Source organism: Ixodes scapularis, unplaced genomic scaffold (genome assembly GCF_016920785.2).
Source record: "Ixodes scapularis isolate PalLabHiFi unplaced genomic scaffold, ASM1692078v2 PGA_scaffold2__306_contigs__length_199485367, whole genome shotgun sequence".
Taxonomy (NCBI): Eukaryota; Metazoa; Arthropoda; class Arachnida; order Ixodida; family Ixodidae; genus Ixodes; species Ixodes scapularis.
In genome coordinates, this window is record NW_024609857.1 from 139574096 (window position 1) to 139594790 (window position 20695).

Genomic DNA, 20695 nt, shown 5'->3' on the forward strand with positions numbered 1-20695 from the left:
TACAGTCCGGTGTGGTGGCACACCTCACCTGAAATGGTTTGTCCCCGGAAATACATAACTAACCTAAACAATTTTAGTATTCTATCTTTATTGTTGTGTGTGGAAGTAAAGTTGTTTCTTTTATTTTAAGTATACGTTATACCGGAAAGTAAAACTTCACACTGCATCATCTTTTCTCGAATCACTAGTCTCTAATATGTAAAATCACTAGTCGCTGTATGTAAAATTCTGTATATAGTTTCTCTTCACTTTTAGTGTGTGACCGATTGCTCAAGTTGTCAGTGACCTCATCTGAATAAAAACATATGAAAGATGTGTGTTAGTTTCCTGAAACTGGAACTCAGAGTCACTTCTCGTATAGGGCACTGCTAAGCGTAGGCTTTGAAAAAGGACCCTACTTTGGGGACTTGTGTCTTCTTTCTCAATAAAATAATGAAACATGATTATAATAGAAATGAATGCCAAAATCGAGCATGGCAGGTTACCCAAAATTAAAAAAAATCGAAGGTGGTGTTTTTTTGTTGTTTTTTTTCCGTCGGAAGTTTTTGTTGTTTGATTTTTTTCCGATGTTTGCCTGAATATATCCTGACTATCGTATCACTGAGATGCCTTATTTATTTTTTAAATAATAGCCACATATCAGTAAAATACTACCTACAAATTATATGATAATTATTAAATTATTTCCTGAGATACAGTTGTCCAAATCTTGCCATTTGTCGTTCGAGCAGGCATGTTTGGCAATTTTTAGAAAAATAAATAAAATCTAAATAAATATTATTACTTCATATTACAAACAAGATGTACCCATAGTTTGTTTTTAAAAAGTATTAGAATTCTTCTAACATTATCCTTTTAGTTATTCACTTTCAAACGTGCCCCCTCCATCAGTATATGTTAATGTAACTGTCCACCTCTTCATGCCTTACGATTTTGCCTGTCCCCAAATTTTTTTTCTGGTCCAAACTAAGTGTGGATTCGTTTATACCAGACACTAGACAATGGCATATGAAAACATCAGTTGATTTAAAAATGTCGACCAGCCACCCTTTGGGCGATCTTATCTGAAATCACCCTAGGTACACTGATAGCTTGTGTAGCGTGATGTGAAGTGATATGAACCAGTGCGGTTTTGCAAATTGATATAAAATGTATAAGGTGTAAAGAAATTTATATAATATTGCACGATATGAAAACTGAAGTTCCACTCCTGTAAAGCACCCAGAAGGGCGTACAGTATTTACAAATTAAAAAAAAACAAAAAAACTGAGTTATTTCTTTCATGTGTTCTTTACGTGTGTGACAACCTCGCTCCCTTGCGTGTGCGTGCCATTTCGGAGACGTGTGATTAAGGGGCAAGAATTTCAAGACATCACTTCCAATCAGCGCGGATTTGTGTGTATATTTGGAGATGTATGTGTAAATGTGCGATAGATATTAGAACCGTTATTTTACAGTACCTGCTACAGCTTTGCGGCAACAGTGTACGAATTGTGAGACACCCTCAATGACTATGTTAAGCGAGTTCATTTGTGTAAGCGTATGCATGCTCCATGTGCTTGACAGCAACTTGCTGACGCGTTTATAAGCACACGTTAATTTAAATTTGCTTTATGTTAACTACTACTTTCTTAACGTTGCAGTTGTCCATAAATGATAATGTTCTTTTATTGATCTCGCGACGTTTCTGCGATCTATTTCGAGCCAAAATGAAAACATTTTAGCTACCCTGAGAATGTGACATAGGAAGGCTGGGGTGCTGGGCTGCAGCTGCTTATGAGTTTAGCACAATGATACGGTTTCCAGGTCAACCGAGGCACACCTACAACAACTGTGGCCTCTGTTCATTGATTCATTCTACAGGGTCTGTCCCAAAACTTCCCGGAATGATTTTTTGTAGTCTGCAATGCCGCCTGGCGGGGCAGGGCTTCGGGCGGAGAAATTAGTGGGGAATCTGAGCTTCGAAACGAGACCAGTCTCAGTTGCCTGCGGACAGTTGTAGAGGCAGGTCATGCTCCGCGCAGAGATACCTGCTGCACCCTCGTCGAGAAAAAAATGGACCAGTTTTGGAGCAACATTATGCAATCAATTTTTGTGTGAAACTGAATAAAAATGGGGCGGAGACGCTCGAAATGCTTTGCAAAGCATACGGTGACAACGCGATGAAACAAAGCCAAACTTTTATGTGGCACAAGAAGTTCCGGGAAGGTCAGGAGCCCATCAATGACGACGACCGCTTGGGACGCCCGTCGACATCACAGACAGACAACTCGGTGCAAAAAGTGTGTCATGTTTTGGACAAAGATTGGCAATTAAGTGTTCGGATGATTGCAGAGGAGTGTGGAATACCCAAAAGAATTGTTTGTCGCATTTTAACGGGGGATCTTCAAATGAGGAAAGTCTGCGCAAAAATGGTGCCAAAGGTCCTGACGAGTGAAGTGCCAGGAATTGCATGAACACTACAAAACGGACCCAAAATGTTTGGACAGAGTGATCAGAGGGGACAAGACGTGTATTTTTGAGTACAATCCCGAATCAAAGCGTCAGAGCAGCGAGTGGCACACCATGGAGTCTCCTCGCCCAAAAAAAGCAAGGATGAGCAAATCGCGAATCAAGGCAATGCTCATTGTGTTTTTTGACAGAAAAGGTGTGGTTCACAGTGAATTCGTGCCACAGGGACAAACAATCAACAAGGAGTTTTACTGTGAAGTGCTCAAAACGGTTGTGCAACAGGGTTCGACGAGTCCGAAAAGAAAGAAGAAATTCGCGACAATTAGATCTTGCACCATGACAACGCGTCAAGCCACACCCCACTCATTGTCTCCGAGTTGCTGGCCAAACTGGCCAGCAACTGGTGTCTGGGGCAACGCTGCCTCAGACACCGTACAGCCCCAATCTGGCACCACTGGACTTCTTTTTGTTGCCAGGAATCAAAAGAACCCTGAAAGGAACTCAGCATGGGACGCTGGAGACGGTAAAAGCAGCAGAGACGACCTCACTGAAAGAGGTTCCTGATGACAGCTTCCGGGGCACCTTCAATGAATGGGTGAAGCGTTGGCAACGGTGCATCGAAGCAGGAGGAGAATACTTTGAAGAGTTCTGAAAAGATTGTAAACTAATATTGAATAAATGATTTATAAATAAAACATTTCCAGGAACTTTTGGGACAGACCCTGTAGAAGTATGTGCCGTCCCATAGCTGCCAGAGCAAGGTCTGAGCAGTACCCTACGAGCCCTTGCTTCCCCAGCTTGTCCTGGACAGATTGCCGCAGCAACAGCTGGTGAGTTTTCATTTTCGACTGCCGTTTATTTTCTGACAGAGTGCAGACAGTTACACACCAATACTTACATCCGAGCTTATTGTCTCACTGTTAGCCACTTAACAAGACTAAATAGTAATCTTTTTTTATTTTTCAGACAGACTGTTTACACTTGGTATCAGGTAGTATCATCAGAATGCCAGTCTTTCTGGAGTACTGATGAATAACAAAGAGCTACTAAGACAACTGTATTGAATGCAGAAAAAAAAAAGCATGACAGGAGTATCAGTTGCAACATAAAGAGAACAATTTAAAATTTTGACTAAAGTGCCTTGTCGTCACAGATGAACTTGAGTGTCTCGAAAAGTCCAGTATGAAGGGGACTGCATGGAGTAAAGGTACCCTCGAGAACATGTTCAAGATTCATCTTTCTTGCGGTTCCCATATGGTTTCATTGTGGTACTGGGGAATTGAGGTATCTTTTGCCTGTAGAACGCAGACTTCATTGGCCTCTCCAGCACTTCAAGTTTGTGTCGGACATAATGCACAAGATCATGGATTCTTAGCATACAAGGTGAGTCAAACTTGCAGCATATAACACACTCGTGCATCCTTATCTTGAGTATGCACCTACAGACAGATAACTCCAGACCCGTCTCATCAAGGAACTCGACGTTTAATCCCTTGCAGTTTGTACAATTCATTCCCTCCTCAGGTGTTACATATCAGTCAGATCATTAGAAGGTGTAAGGGCTTTATAAGTATTTTATGATATATAAAAGTGACTGCACCTGTCAGCAAAGCTACCTGCACATTTGTGGATTGTTAAGAAAGCATTTTGATGGCGTATGGTGTGTGTCCGTGTCATTTATCTCCTTTTTTAATTCTGTGATCTATACTGTTCTGTACTCAGCATGTGTTCTACCTGTAGTGCATACACCTGGCATAGCCTTTTACTTGGCTGGCAGTTCTGTGAAACAAATAAAATTGACTTTGATTTTGTTCTCTTTAACGTCATCTGTGCTTGTGTATTTTTATGGAGATGTTTATCTCGCATTCACTTGTTTTGCATTGTTCTCTGATAGCGAGTTCGTTTCACACGCACTGGCACCGTTCGAGTTCTCTCCCAGAATGCATCGCACTCTCAGACTGTTGCACGGAAAACTGGACTCAAACGAACTCGCCAAATGCACCGAGTGCAAAAGACTGATTCTGCCGCCATCTATGTTGTAGAAAAGGTACCGACTTTAAACCGAAACTAGCGCCTTTCTGATCGGAGTAATGCGTGGGAATGCGAGAATGCAGTCGCTACCAACGTTTATCTAGGAACGTTGGTCGCTGCAACCTGTAGTTTATAGTTGCGATGACTTCAAGCAGCTCGGCTGCCGCAGAGATAGTTACAGACGGCGTAAATTTCCGCAACCAGCTGTCTACAAAGCAGCTGGTTGAGATCTTTCAATCCTTATAACCGTTTACACTGAAGAAACCTGATGATGCTGTCCGAGCACAAGCATGATCCGTTTGAACATGGTATTATGCGTGAACCGCTGAAAGGGTGCGGCTTAAAACTAGCCTGTTGGAATATCCAGCAAAACTGGAACTTTCTATTTGGATCGTCATTATAGGTGGATCAGATATTAGCCTTGGTGAGGGCGTCGAGAACAAGAACATTCTCGAACAAAATACGACGGGGCAAGTTAGCTGACGTAGGTAAATGTTAAACATGATGATGTTGCCCAATCCTCGGGTAAAGTTACCATCTTTAGCTTTCTCTGATGCTTATTGAGCAGTCAGAGGTTTCTGCTGGGGGAGCTTTGTCGACAAATGTTAAATTTTTTCCCCGCACACGGATGGTGATAGATATCTCGGGGGCCGCTGTTACGTTTGTTCTGAGCATTCCTTTACACACTGGTATATTTCAGCGTTTGTACGGCAACAGAGCGATTTAAAACCTGCAAATAAATCACGGGTTGTCAATTGCTTTCTTCGGGAAACAGCAGACGCTCACAATTCAAGCTCGCGTTTGATTTCGTGGCCCGCGGGACGCGATTTCTATCAGAAAATCTACTTTTTTTCCGTTCGGTTCCGGGACATATCGTAGCAGACGAACCCTCGTCGTCTGCTCCCGCTCCTCGCCGGCCCCGCCGGAGCGAGGCATGACGGGATTGCATTTTGGCGCACTCCCGATTTTCTCGGTGCAGCGAGTGCATGCACGCGTGGGGTGTCAGCGCTGAAACGAACTCGGAGAGTGCAACCACTCGTGGAGTGCCGGCCGAAACGAACCCGTTCCACGCTGCGAGTGGGCACGCGTGGGCACGAGTGCCGTGAAACGAACTCGCTATGAATGACATTTGATTTTTTTTTTACCTCATTCCTTATCTACTGAAATAACTTGCAATTGCTTGACTCTTAGATTTGATGTAGACTCCCTTATATACATCTACAAATGGTAATATGTATGAATATTAACATATTGAATAGAGAACTTTCAGGTCATCATTAAAATTGTATAAAAGTAAAATTCATGAGCACTCCATTAGGTGCTGAAACCGAGCGCTGGTTCCCAAGTCTGCGCCAAGTTTCTAGCCCTAGGATGCTGGCAAAGGAGTTTAAAAGCAGCGTAAATCGTAAATAAAGAGTTTTTGTTTTTTATATATATAAGAACAAATAGCATAAAAGATAAACACTGATAAAATTAGAGTATGAAAACTAAATGAAAACAAAGTTTTCATTTCTAGAAAACAGGTTGAGATAAAATAACGAAAAGAGTATTTATTACGTTCGAAAGAGTAGCAGCACCGCATAGCCCCATAGCCCGTACCAAAAAGCCCGCCGGGCCCGCAGTGTCGCAAATTTTTACAGCATGCATACAGTACACACGCACAGAAATATGTAGCCATTTTTTATCATTAATAGTACTGTAGTCAGCTTAAAAATGCTAGCTTAGCGTCAACCACATCAATGCTTCCTCGATTAGAAAGAAAAAAAGTATCTCGCATTCTAGGCCGCCTAATGTTTTTAGCGCCCGTAGGCCAAACCCTCCCGAAAGCTCGCCAAGGACATATATTAAAAAAAAAAGTAGTGAATCATTTGAAATCTAATGAATATAACTGCAATTTGGCGGTTTGATATGATGATTAAAAACGACTTGCAATTCCTGTGAAGCCGAAGGGTGGACGGAGACTCACGGGACACGGACCGATCATGCGACTCGGTAGGGACGATTATCCAAAACACTTTCGAGATTCACGGTTGGACGAACAGATCTAGAGCAGCTTCAAGACGGTCAGATGCGAATGTGGACTCTAAATGAGGTCAATGCTACACTTATAAGACTAGAAAAGTTCACACGATCGGCACCCCGCCCGCTCCAGCTGACCGAGACATTGAGACGCTTGGGAAATTCCAGAGGGTGTTTCCGTCGTAAACTGGAAGTTAGAGGTGGGGTAAGGAAGGTTTTTTGGAGGAGGAGGGAAGAGAATGCGCCACTTTTCCCGGATACAGGAACTTTAGGCGGGCTGAGACGACAGCACCACCACGCTCACGCGAACAGAGGGGGCCAGCTTTCCGAAGCGCGGCTAAAGGCGCATTCACACTGAGCAAAAAACACGCGTTGGTCCACGTCGACGCCAACGTCGTAAAAGACTAAGCAGTCACACAGGGCCACTTGACGGCGGTGTCTTCTCGGGAGACCTCGCGTTTGTCGAGAGAAGAAACTATTGGGGGGAAGTGAATGAAAATATATGTGCAGGCTCGGAAAGTGGTCGGACGAACTCGTTTCGCAGGCTACTCGGCAAATTAACATATTAAAAGTTGTATTACGAGTCGCTTTGACAGCCGCATAGGGAAATACGATAGGAACAATCGGGCCGATTGTTGCTTCGCTGTGACGTCAAGAATCGGGCGATCAGGTCTTCAAGCGAAAGGCCCGTCGGCCCGTTCCGGCACCGCTAATGCCGTTCGGCACGCGTGGTCGCAACCAAAACCTCCCAAACCTGCGAGAGTGGATTTTCATAGCACAAAGTTTCGTTTGTTTCAGCAACCAAATTTAATGCTGAGTCTAGTAACAAATGTGACGGCGTGCAGAAAGCAGGCTGCCAATGTTTTTGTTTGGAAACAGCTCGTGCGAAGAGTAGATATCCTTCTACATACACTTTGTTGCCTGTCGCCTTTTTACACCAGGCTTTGCGATGTGCGTACGGTTATGTAGCATGCTGAGTTCCAAATTTTATTCTAGTGTGAGTGGCCGTCGGGAGGAGAGGACAGCCGAGCGAGGCGCGAGCGGGGCCAGCCGGCGAGGAAAGAGGAAGAGCGTGCTGCACGAGACTGGGACCGGGCAGGAACGATAGAGCCGTTCTGGCTGGTCTTGCCCATGGCGATCCCCGGGAGCATTCCACCAGCGAAGTTCGGGTCAGGACTGGCGGAAGCGGCGAGCCCTGGCCATACCGGCCTGGGCTATGACGATCCCGTAGTGGTTCCGCAGCGAGACTGACTGTGATAGCCCGGAACAGCTAGCCTATGCAGCACTGGAGTGGGAAGGACGATCCGCAGGCCTGCTGGACACGGGCTCCGACTGAGTTCTGAACGATGGGCGACAACTAGGGTCAGCGGGTCCGGACTGCCGGCTCTCGAAGACGGGCAACCGGGATGTACAATAAATCTATTCGCTGCCTTCTCGTTGTATTGTGTCACTTCCTGGGAGACGAGCGATGCACAGACCGATTGGGCGGCCACAAGTAGTGAAGACAACTCAAACTGGTGTCCAGATGACAACTCTAGAATATTCTCTAAACACTTGGACCCATCAAGGCTCCCGATGGTCTTAAAAAACCGCATGAAAAAACCAGGGACGCACGCAGGTGCACACGGGGACTGCTGAAACCGGGGCCGCCGCCGCTCGCAACGGCCCGGCGGGCAGATAGGCCGCCCCATTAACAGAGGCGCCTCCGCTTGCGGCGCTGAATGCCACGACCAACTCTATTACTTCCGACCACTCCACCCGCGAAGGCCACAGCGCGCGCCTTGGCGACGTTCTATTACGCGCATCTGCCGAGAGATGGCAATCCGTCTCAGCTGCACTGGCTGTACTTGGTGCGCCTCGGAGCATTGCTCGGAGCCTCGGGAAGCGTTCGTTCTTGCTTATTTTCGAGCTTGTTACACGTGGTTTGTCTCGTTCTTGCTTTTGGGCTAAGTTATTTTCTACGCTTGCGGCAGTTGAAATCGCGTGTCGGTGGTCAGATATTGAAGAATGTAATACCCCTGTCAGATGGGCACGTTAAATGGCATTTAAGGAAAATGACATTTTAGATCGGCCAATTTGCGTGTTTAATACGCCACGCTGCGCGTGCACCCGCCCCATGCAGAGCCAGCATCAACAGCCGATTTGCCAAGCGGTGAATCACATTCGATCAAAATGACATTTACTTTCCCGACTGACAGGGGTATTAGACGGGCTCACAGGAGAAGAGTCAGAATGGTCTAACTGCTTGCTGGGCATCTCAGATAAGATTGAAGAACCATGTCCGGTGACCATTTTTAATTTCGGTGAAAAAACTATATTTTGCTGGCTTTATGCCCAGAAGAATAAAACCAATCCTTGTTTTAGGAAAAAAAAAGTGTCTTTGCGAAAAACATTTGTAAGCGCCCCCTCAGTCACGTCCCGTTTTGCGTATCGCGCGATGTTGACATTTCGGGCGGTTTCCCCCAAAGAACTGTTCTGGCTACGGGCCTAGAAACAATCACTGACAAATTAGGCATAGGAAGAATTGACAAAAAGTATTAATCACCGAGTATTAGGGTAGTTATTTAGAGAAAAACAAAATCGCAAACACGGCAGGCACATTGCGCAATAACGCTCTGGATTATAGAATATTTTTCTCCATATCTATAAAAGCTGAGGTCTTCAAACTTTGCCAGTGTGTTGCCCTGTATGTAGTTAATTTTTGCATGAAATATTGTTGTCCTGGTTAGCGGGAGAAATTTACAAGAATTGCTCACACAGAAGCATTTAACTAAAAATGCATTATTTTGAAAATCATTTAAAAAAAAGACCATCATTAATATTATTTAAACTGTCTGAAATTAAAGTGTATAGTATGTACTAACAGAGTGTACAAAAAACATGATGCAATATTTGTGTGGCTTTTGAGTTGTAAAGCGAGAAACATGGCCAAATTGACGCTAACGCGGTTGCTATAAATGGGGCGTGCCCATACCCACTCTTCACCATTTCATTAGTATTAAAAAAAGCGTAAAAATGCTACGGGGTGGTCAGGAAAAGACAAATTGACAGCACAGAGGTGGACGGTAGTTTTGAAGGGAAAATTCGTAATACATTTTCGTAGAACCGACCCAAAAATTCCCATGGGCCCGAGCGATCGAGGTGCGCCACCAACATGCTTCGCTGTGCCTGTTTCAACAGCCGGTGTATAGCGTCTCCATCTACGCGACGTAAAGGAAGCAACCGGAGCGACTTTGCAAACAGATCAGCCTACAACCTTAACAGTAACATGATATAGGAAGCAGGACGCGCCAGAACATGAACCTGTGAGGCGCCAATTGATCCGCTGCCGTGGAAGGCCGCACAACGCGTAGAAAATAAAGATCCATAAAAAAAGAGAAAAGAGAAAAAATTGCGATTGAATGAGATTGTCTGTAACTTAATTTATTAGACAATGGTTTGGAGAATCGTGGAATCCAATTTAGGTATGCTCACTGGACCTGCACAAATGATGGTGCAGAAGGAACAAGTACCAACTACATAAGCTGCAGAGCCACAAATACACGTCAGCGAGGTGTGTTTTTTCCGCAATTTGACATGGCACCAGTGCCAGTGATTAAATCTAGGGTCGTGTCAAGCTCCAGAAAACGTTGTACAGCCTCCGACGGCCCACCAAGTCATGATCAAGTCGGCGTCAGAGATGGTTGCCCCACTGAACACTAAACTGCCGAACGTGAAACTAATCGAAACCAAAGGACTGGGACGTTGTGCGTGGAATTCAGCCCTGTCACTTTTTCGCAAAGACAATTTTTTTTCCGAAAACAAGGATTGGTTTTATTCTTCTGGCCATAAAGCAAGCAAAATAATTTTTTTTTTCATCAAAATTAAAAATGGCCACTGGATATGGTTGTTCGATCTTACCTGAAAACGCACTGCCGCGTACCGTTCTGCAAGTGAGAACAAGGCAAGGAAGTGGGAGTCAGCTTTTATGAATTTCCCACCAAAAGGATCCGGGACGAGTGGATAAAGGCCGTCAGTAGCAAAGGTAAATATTATTCAGTTTGAGTAGTTCACTAAACAACACCTATTTTCCAATCAAGTTAACATAAAAGCACGCTTAGAACTAACCTTGCTTCACAAAATTTATGCTGAAAATTCATCAACCCCTCAGTACCATAAACCCTCGAGTTCTTAGGAAATTTCAAGTGAACTCCAATAGATCTGTGGCTATATTTTTTGCCCAGGCTGAACGAAAATGTACATTAAATCGCATGTTGCCTCTTTTAGGGGTCTCTGATGGAAAGACTCTCAGTTCAGGAAATTTTTATCAAAAGAATGAGGCGGAAGTCAGTTGTTCATCGACAATTTGCGGCCGCGCGGAGAGCTCAGCCTTCGTTCTGCTCCCGAACTCTGGATGGATGGATGGATAGATGGATCTGGCTAAACCCTGTGAATCGGGCGGTGGCTTGCGCCACCTAGCCAACATTATAAATCTAATTATATGTTTTGAATTCCAAGATTAAATCTCACCCCTGCCTCGATTTTAGCCACCAGTCTGATAACCTCCGCTTGGTTATTTCTACCCGTGTAAAGTCTATTTTTCCGTCACTGTCTTTAAAACCCAATGCTTTGATTAAATCCGCCCGGTCACTGTTAACTGTTGGGTGAAGCCCTTTACAGAAAAGTATTAAGTGTTCAGCCGTTTCCTCCTGCTCCCCACACACACTACATAAAGTGTCCATCTCCTGGTACTTAACCCGGTACGTCTTAGTCTGCAATACTCCCGTCCTGGCCTCAAACAACAAAGAGCTTCCCCTAGAATTATCGTAGATATTTTCTTTGCAAATTTCCTGTTTGAACATTCTGTACGTCTCCAGTGCTGGTTTTGTCTGCATACCCGTTTCCCACAGACCCTTCTCTGTTTCTTTTATCCTTTTCTTAACCCGTAATTCCTGGTTGGCGCCCCCACTGCCGCCCAAGTATTTGCTTGATAATTTTCTAGTTCGCTTTCTCCATTTGGTATCTACATTCCTCATGTACAAATAACTGAAAACTTTCCTAGCCCACTGCTCTTCCTCCATTTCCCTCAAACGCTCCTCAAATTCTATCTTGCTGCTAGCTTCCCTGCCCTCGAATGACGTCCATCCCATGTCGCCTTGTACCCCCTGATTCGGCGTATTTCCATGAGCTCCCAAAGCAAGCCTACCTACGCCCCGCTGTTTAATTTCTAACTTTGATTGAATATCTGGTCTCATGCACAGGACCGCATTGCCGAAGGTCAGGCCGGGAACCATGACCCCTTTCCAAATCCCCCTCACCACTTCATACCTACTGTAATTCCACAGAGCCCTATGTTTCATGACGGCTGCATTCCTGCTACCTTTCATCGCTACATGTTTTTCATGCTCCGTTAGATACTGAACACCATTATTTATTCATACCCCAAGATACCTGTACTTATCCACTACCTCCAACATGACCTCTTGTATCCTATGCTCGCCACCATCTTTATCATTAAAAATCATCACTGCCGATTTTTCTTGACTAAATTTAAGACCTAGTTTATCTCCCTCTGTACCAGCTATCCATTAATTTCTGCAAATCTTTGTTGCTGGCCATTAGCACTATATCATCTGCATACATCAGCCCCGGTAGTGATTGTTTAATCCATTCACCTTGCTTGATGAAAGAAAGGTTGAAGCCAAATCCGCTCCGCTCTAGTTTGTTCTCCAATCCCTGTAAGTATAACATGAACAACAAAGGCGACAAAGGGCAGCTGTAGAGCAGAACTCTACAGCTGAGCTGTGGCGCCATCTAGTAGAGTGGCGCGAAACTAGGCGTGCCGCATCCGGGGACAGCGCTCCCCGTAGGCGCGCTCCGGGTGAAGTGGTCGGAAGTAATAGAGTTGGTCGTGCTGAATGCAGTACTATCGTGGCGCCGCCTGGCCATTGCCGGCTGCCTATACAAAAATAAGCAAAAAAATTCACCCCACGACGCACGTCTTTCCGCTGTGTGATTGCGCCTTAAGGCGGGAAACACATGTACGACGAAACCGTCCGATCCGACGTGCGGACTGCCGGAATGACCTTGGGGGGCGAGGGGGTTCCGTAGCATCGGATAAGGCAGAAAGTAAGGTTCCAGCAGGTACAGCAACAGGCCCCGACAACATACCCATGGAACTCATAAAGACACTAGGAAAAACAAGCAAATTGAAGTTACGGCAGGTGATTAATCAAGCAATTATGAAAGGAGAAGTACCCAATGATTGGAAACTAAGTAGAATGAGACTAATATATAAAGGCAAAGGAAACAAAGACAGCATTAAGTCATATCGCCCGATAACGGTAACCTCAGTTCTTTACAGATTAGCTATGCAGATTGTAAAGCAGAAAATGCAGGAATGGGCAGAAGATACGCAAGTACTGGGTGAGCTTCAAAATGGATTCCGAAGAGATAGAAGACTGGAAGATAACTTATTCGTCACCACTCAATGTATAGAAATAGCAATCAAGAACCAAACTCCGCTGTGGTTAGCTTTTTTGGACATCAAGGGAGCATACGATAATGTGAGCCAGGAAATACTTTGGGGTCGGCTGAAAGAGTATAATTTGGATGCAAATTTGGTTAGGTTTCTGCAGCAGGTGTACACAGACAATAAGGTAGTTATAACATGGGAAGCAGAAATTACACAACCCGCAGCAATAAAAAGAGGGCTCCGGCAGGGTTGTCCACTGTCGCCTCTGCTCTTCATGATATATCTCAGGGAAATGGAAAAGAAATTAGAGCAGAGCAACTTAGGTTTTGATGTGAGTTATATGGAAGGAGGGAGAAAGGTAAGACAGGTAATACCAGGACTGATGTATGCGGACGACATATTACTTATGGCAGACAACCAGGATATGTTACAGGAACTAGCCGGCATATGTGGAGAGGAAGGGGACATCTTGGGCATGAGCTTTAGTAGCGACAAATCTGGAGTAATGGTGCTTAATGATGAAAAGAGGGGACCCCTGCGGATACAAGACATTTTAATAGACCATGTAGAAAAATACAAATATCTGGGAGTCTGGTTCAATGAGGGAAAGAAATATCTAGAAGAACATGAGGAGAATATAATTAGAAAAGGGAAAAGAAATTCATCTATTATGAAGCTCAAGGCACTATGGAACTATAACAGATATGAAGTGGTCAGGGGTATATGGAAAGGAGTGATGGTACCTGGACTGTCTTTTGGCAATGGGGTGCTCTGCATGAAATCAGAGGTTCAATCAGGATTAGAAATTCGGCAAAGAAGCGTAGGCAGATTGGCACTGGGAGCACATGGAAACACACCAATTGAGGGAGTGCAGGGGGACATGGGCTGGTCGTCTTTTGAGAGCAGGGAAGCAATCAGTAAGTTGAAATTTGAACAAAGGTTGACTGAAATGGATGATACGAGATGGGCACGTAAGGTGTACAAGTATTTATACATGAAGAGCATAAACACAAAATGGACAAACCGAACCCGAAAGCTTACATTTAAATACCTACTCACTAATGATGGGGTTGAGCAGACTACTTCAGTGAAAAAGGGAGTGAAAGAGGCAGAGAGGAAAATGTGGGAGGGAAGAATGCAGGAAAAATCGACTCTAACGGTTTACAGGTCACAAAAACAGGACATACGAAAGGAAAATGTGTTTGACAACTCGCTGGGAAGTTCTTTACTTTTCGAGGCGAGAACGGGAGTTTTGAGGACGAGGACGTATAGGGCTAAATTTCAGGAGATAGACACATTATGCGCTGCATGCCGTGATGAGAGTGAGACACTTGAGCACCTAGTTGTAAGGTGCACGAGGCTTCGTCCTGCCCTTCCTGAGGGTGTAACGGGTTTGGCCGGGGCCCTGGGCTTTGCTGGCGACGATGGAAGGACGGAGGAGAAGAGGATCACAATAACAAAGAGGCGGTTAGAAGATTGGTGGAAATTATCTAGGGAAAATTGAATGATGCACAACTAACTAGCACAGCTGGGGACAGGCGGGACAGAGGAAAATTGGGACTCCCTCCCGCGTGGCTCAGGCCCAAAGTCTCAACCCTGTCCCCCAGTGGGTTGGGTGCAGGGGTAACGCCGACAAGGTTTGACCAGAGGAAAATTGGCGACTCCCTCGCCGGGGGGAAGAGGCGGGGGGTGATGTTTTTAGTTTTTTTGCCCGATCCCCCAAAGGTCAGCCTGGCGATATCCCGCACTACCTGGTGATAGTTAGGAGGAGGGGGGGAGAGAAAATTGGCTTAGAAGGGCGGGGGAATCAAATGTTTGTCTTTATTAGACGTAGGCTAGGTGGCGCAAGCTACCGCCCGATACAAAGGGTATAGCCAGTAGCATCCATCCATCCATCCATCCGGAGAGCGTTGAAAACCCTCACCTCCGACCGTCGTATTGCGCGGTCGGACGTCGGATCGGACGGTTTGGTCGTACGTGTGTTTCGCGCTTTAAGCGCGAAACACATGTACAACGAAACCGTCCGATCCGACGTGCGGACTGCCGGAATGACCTTGGGGGGCGAGGGGGTTCCGTAGCATCGGAGAGCGTTGAAAACCCTCGCCTGCGACCGTCGTATTGCGCGGTCGGACGTCGGATCGGACGGTTTGGTCGTACGTGTGTTTCGCGCTTTAATGCGGAGCTTGTCGACTGAGCTCATTTAGCACCGTTGATCAGAACCAAACAACTGGGGAGCGGTGCTGAAGTGAATTTCGCGCCGCTTTTTAATTAAAAAAAAAAACATTTACTGCGGGATGGCACGAACGAATCAATGTCACATTTCTAAAATGTTTGCGGGCTGGTGTTTACCGAGCCTTCAAGGAATCCCGGTGCACAAGACCACAGCAAAGCGCCGAACACTGCTTGGTGCCACAGCCGTGACAGTGCGAACAGGAGGGCTATGTTGCGCTTTTTGCACTCCCAGGAGACTAGGGAGAGGGAAGTGATGTCAACGACAAGGCAAATGCAGATTGGATGTTGACAGAAGAAAACGAAATCAACACCCAATCTGCGTTTGCTGTGTCGTTGACGTCACTTCCCTCTCCCTAGTCTCCTGGGAGTGCAAAAAGCGCAACATAGCCCCCCTGGGGTGCTATGTTGCACCTTTTGCACTCCCAGGAGACTTGGAAGAGGGAAGTCACGTCAACGACACAGCAAATGCAGATTGGATGTTGACAGAAGAAAACGAAATCAACACCCGATCTGCGTTTGCTGTGTCGTTGAAGTCACCTCCCTCTCCCTAGTCTCCTGGGAGTGCAAAAAGCGCAACATAGCCCCCCTGGTACTTTCCGCATACCTTTGTGGCAGGACGAAGCCCGTCGTGCTTTGAGGCCGGTCTCCCGGCGACTGCAGACGCTGTCACGCGCAAGGCACTCGCACACGACGCTTTGCAGAACTAGTGACGTTCGTTGCGCACCTTGGAAACATCCGAAACATTCGGCTCTAGTCCTTCGAGCAACAAAGCCACGCCGGACTCCGGCATTCCATGCCGTCCATGCCGCCATGCTGGTGAATCGTGATAGATAGATGTTGGACGATGTTGGCAGCTGGATAAATGTTACTGGCTATACGCCTTGCAACTGGCGGTAGCTTGCGTCACCTAGTGTAAGTCTAAAAAGACAAACATATGCTGGCATGGTCTCCGACATCCCGAAGCGCGCGACCGCTTCTCCGGCCGTCCCATTCGTGCGGAGAGGGCGTAATCGAAAAAAAGTGAAGGAAGCGGCGTGTCTCCGCGGGGACGCGCTCCCAACCCAGTCATCAACAGCATTGTGCGAGGCAGAAGAGTTCAAGAAAAAGTCTTGTTACGTCGAGTTACAAATTTTTGTGTATTGTAGTAGACCGGTGAACAGATGCTCTGGGGACGTAGATAGAAAAGGTGTGATGCTTATTTAATTATTTTATTTGAGATATTCATCTGGACGTGCTGCGGCTAGCGATACAAGCGCGCCTTTTGATATATTTGATTGCAATCTCTAGCATGTATGAAAAAAACATACATAAAAAAAGAAATAATCTCCGTTTTACCTTCAGTCCGAGCGCAACGGACGCTAGCAGCCATCCCAACCAAACCAGCGTTGAGAGTAGGAGTGTCGCGAACTTTTGTCGAACCAGATTTGTTGGTCGACCTTTCGGGGTTCGACTGGGTCGAACCGGTTCGACGAACCTTCGACCTTTTCACCAGATTCGACCGGTTCGACTTTGTGGACAGTGTGGCCAGACCTTAATACAAGCATGTCTAGGTTTGGAGAATTTCTTTTTTATGCAAAGGGTTATTTTATTGTGTGAACAGCTGCAATTAAAAGAAACTACTTCTATTCACTGAAGAAGTTAATAACTTAAATTTTAGTACTGTATTGACTGAAATAGCCGATCAGCGCTGCACTTAATTCATCTCTTAGCCATTGCCATCCAATCCGAAGCCAACTGGCCAGCCTGTCGCGCATGCGCACACGAGTCGAACCTCAATACGAGGTTCGACGAACTTTCCACTAAAAGTTCGAAAAAGTCGAACCTGGCCGAACTCGAACCGCGGCCGGTTCGCGACACCCCTAGTTGAGAGTGATGTGACCTTGCCCTGCCCAATCGGCTGGGGTAGCTCGTGGCGTCCACTGCGCTCGGACTGAAGGTGGAACGGAGAATAAAAACAATAATGTTGCAATATTTTTTTTTTTTTTTTTTTTTTTATTCTTGCACGTTGTTTGGCGTAGATTTTTGGCCGAGATGTTTCGGTGGCGCCCTCTTATGGCTTCCCTCCGTGACGTCACGACTGGGATTTGCCTCGCCGTGACGTCCACCAGTTGTTACCCTTGCTACTTACCACTGATCTCTATGACAACTGCTGGATCGCGCTTCCCCGTTTCGAGCCCATTGCGCGATTTAGGCCACCCAACGTTGAGGCCACCGGTCGGCCGTCTTACGAGATCCGCTGAAGCCAACCTTGGCTGAAGCGTTGTCAAGGTGGCGGTCACGTGACCTTCGCCTCTGTTTTCACGTGACCTACACACGGTAACCATGGTAACTGTCTAGGCTTGACAGCGCTAGAGCATATCTCGTAAGATGGCCGACGGTGGCCTCATTTGCGGTGCGGGAAAGCGCGATCCAGCAATTGTCATAGAGATCAGTGCTACTTACCATCAGGTGCGACGACGAGTTCGATGGTGCATTTAAAAAGCACAGCGGAAGCTAGGAGCCATTGCAATCCGAAACTAACACCGCCAAAGTTGACATTCTGACAATGTTCATGTGCCCGTGGTTTGGCCAATCGTGGAAAGCTTACCGCAACGACACATTTTTGGTCGCGCACATCGCTAATATAGTGAAGTCCGTGTTGTCCTTCTTTTAATATTTTTAATATTTATTACGCGGTTTTTGCGGGTCGAATTGCGGTTCTTGCTTCTACTAGAAGTACCTTTGATAGTGTATTCGCACGAGAGATGTATCTCCGCGGCGAAAACTTGAAAAACCGGCTACGTCACAAACCTGCGAGGAGGAAAAGCCGCGTCGGAGAGGACGACACTCGGAGATAACCGGGCTAGCATTCGCAGGACGGAGTCGGCGAAGAGCAAAATTTTCCCGCCCTCTGTACTCACGCAGTCCGGGGTGAGGATCGGTGGCAATCAGTTCGTCGAACGACGTTTCATGGACAAATCGTTTCGTCGACACTGCGATGTTTCATCGACAGATCGTTTCGTGGAAACAAGCACCCGCTCGTTTCATCGACAGATGTTGCGACGTTTCGTCGACAGCTCGCGAACCAGTGCGCAGCCATCTTGCCTCACCCCGAAAATTGTTTCGTCCAGTTTTTTAATTTTTTTTTTCTTTTTTTTTTTTTATTTTGCGGGGGGGGGGGGGCACTGATCGCACTGATTTCGGAACTTACGATTTGTATGGTTTCGCTCGCGTCTTTGCCCGAACCTTTGGGGAAGCGTTGTCAAAGCCGGGAAGTTTTGTTCTCGACCACTCTCCTTTCTCAAATTAGATTCTTAAAACATTCAACATGATGCGCTGCCCTTGAGGGCTACGCTTTCGGCAGCATACGTGATCGAGGTGTCTGCACGTCATCGAATGCAACCCTTCGCGGACTGGCCTCCGGCACTCCGACTATTTTGAAACAAGTGGCAGGATCGTTTCGAGAGCAAGTGTATCTTTCCGCGCGTCGCGTCTTTTGATAGAATCCTCAAGAGTCACCTGAACCTACCATAGACAGTCCACACGTCAAAACACTGAAGGTCTTAAAAAAAATTGAATAAAAAAACGAGGCCTGTTTGCGGTGCACACAGCCTTTCTACCGTTGAAAATGGCATAAAATCGGTTTTTAAGCGAATTGGCATCTGAGCTTAGCCGCAAGCAATAAACTTTGAAAGAAACTGAGCATTTGGCTACGCGTAGTTTACTTTACGGTGATAAAACACGGTTGTTTTCTCCTCAAAACACCGGGTATTTAACGTAGTGTACTTACCACACCGCATACGAGTTTTAGACTTTAGCATATTTAGCTTCTGGATATTAAATAACACTATAGTTCTGCATATGTTATGTCTGTAATACAATTTTGCATGCACATAAACCAATATGTGACCAAAGAACACGAGATTTGGAAGCCGCTCCTTTATGCAAAGAGCTGGGCCACGAACTTACCCCAAGTATCTGTCTGCTGGCATCGATAAAAGAAAAATTTAATGTTGCGTGTGAGGACCAGTCGGCTGCTGCCGACAGATCTCGTCTAGTGGTATCTACCGCCTCCGAGGCCTTGGGTGTGGCGGCCGCTCGAGAGAAGCTATATAATACATTAAGTTGCACATTTGATATCAACTATGGTTTACTTCGTGTAATAAGACTAAAATTGATGTAATGTTTTATTTATATGTTACCAATTCTCGTGTTTTTCCGTTTTTGCATTGCAATGTAGTTTTTTTTAAGGTTTACTCGCGGGCAGCGTGCTCGCGGTAGTGCGAGTGTTACTGGTTTTCGTGTTTTTGTTATTTATTTTTATTTGACATTGACAGCTCCCTTATTATGTAATGTCCTTTTTAAACGGCCCTTAAAAATAAATGACGATGAAACGAGTGCGAGTAAACAGTTTTCTCGCGTATAAGCCGCAGTAGCCAGTAAAACACCGCATCACTTTTCCTTTTGACTAATTGAGGGTAATGAACATGTTTAATTTCAAGTGAAATATTAGGGTTGTAATGTTGCAATAAAAAGCTGGAAGTTGTATTTTTGTTTAAAAATAACCAATATAAAGAAAAAAAAATCAGTGTTTACGCCCATTTCCGCAACCCACCATTAGAACGAAGTTTTGTTTTGCGCCTACGCATATTTTTCTCCACCGCTTTTTTTTTTTTTTCTTCCAGTAACTTTCGGTTCCATAAACGGGCATCGGAACTTGCAAATATCTGAATAGGCCGCGCGCGAAGTCCTGCGCGCTCTTACTTATTCCGTGTGGCACGGATGAGAGCGAAAGGATAGCGCAGTTGCTCACCTTGGAGAGCAACTGCGCTTGGCATCGTCTTTGTCATCTCTTACAAGCGCTTGTACCTTAGGTTTCCGGCATTCCTTTCGGAACAGCGAAAAAAAAGTTTGTCGACGAAACGTTTTACGGTGGTGCTGTCGACGAAACGATTGTCGACGAAATGTCACAGTGTCGACGAAACGTGTGTCCATGAAACGTGTGTCCACGAAAAGTTGTCCACGAAACGTAATTCCACGAAACGAGTTTCGACGAAATAATAGGGACCCGGTGAGGATATCCCCAATATCCCCAGAGGTGCAGTTCGCCGCTTCCCGGTTTACGAGAGCAGCGGAAACATGGACACTTCCAAGCGCAAGTTGCTCGCGTTGGCCCTCTTCATCGACGAAAGTTTTCAGTGCGACGAAGCGGCCGCAAAACAACCGGAACTGTGGGCCAGGGAGTGAGTTCTGAATAAGCAAACGGCCACGCAGAGCAGTTTGGTGACCCGAACTGCGCCTGACCGACCCGAGGGCGTACCGGGAGCTATTGCGCATGGACGAGACAACGTTCAAGGAGGTCCTACCGCGTCGGGCCCCTTATCGAGAAACAAGACACCAACGTGAGGCAAAGCGTGAAGCCCCACACGCGACTCGAGCTCACCTTGAGGTTTTTAGCCACAGGTAAGTCCAGTTTCTCCCACTGCATGGTTTCAGCTTGTAATAGAGTCAGAAGTGCCGGGCACGATC

General features: G+C 46.0%; 1 protein-coding gene across 1 annotated transcript in view; it reads right to left on the reverse strand.

Annotated features, from left to right (window-relative positions):
- Positions 1-15998, reverse strand: part of LOC115327698 — a 132704-nt gene extending 116706 nt beyond the window's left edge. Inside the window, exon 1 of the mRNA XM_040210919.2 lies at positions 15792-15998. The gene's annotated coding sequence lies outside the window, so the exon portion shown is untranslated. The remainder of the gene's footprint in view (positions 1-15791) is intronic.
- Between the last annotated feature and the right edge of the window lie 4697 nt (positions 15999-20695).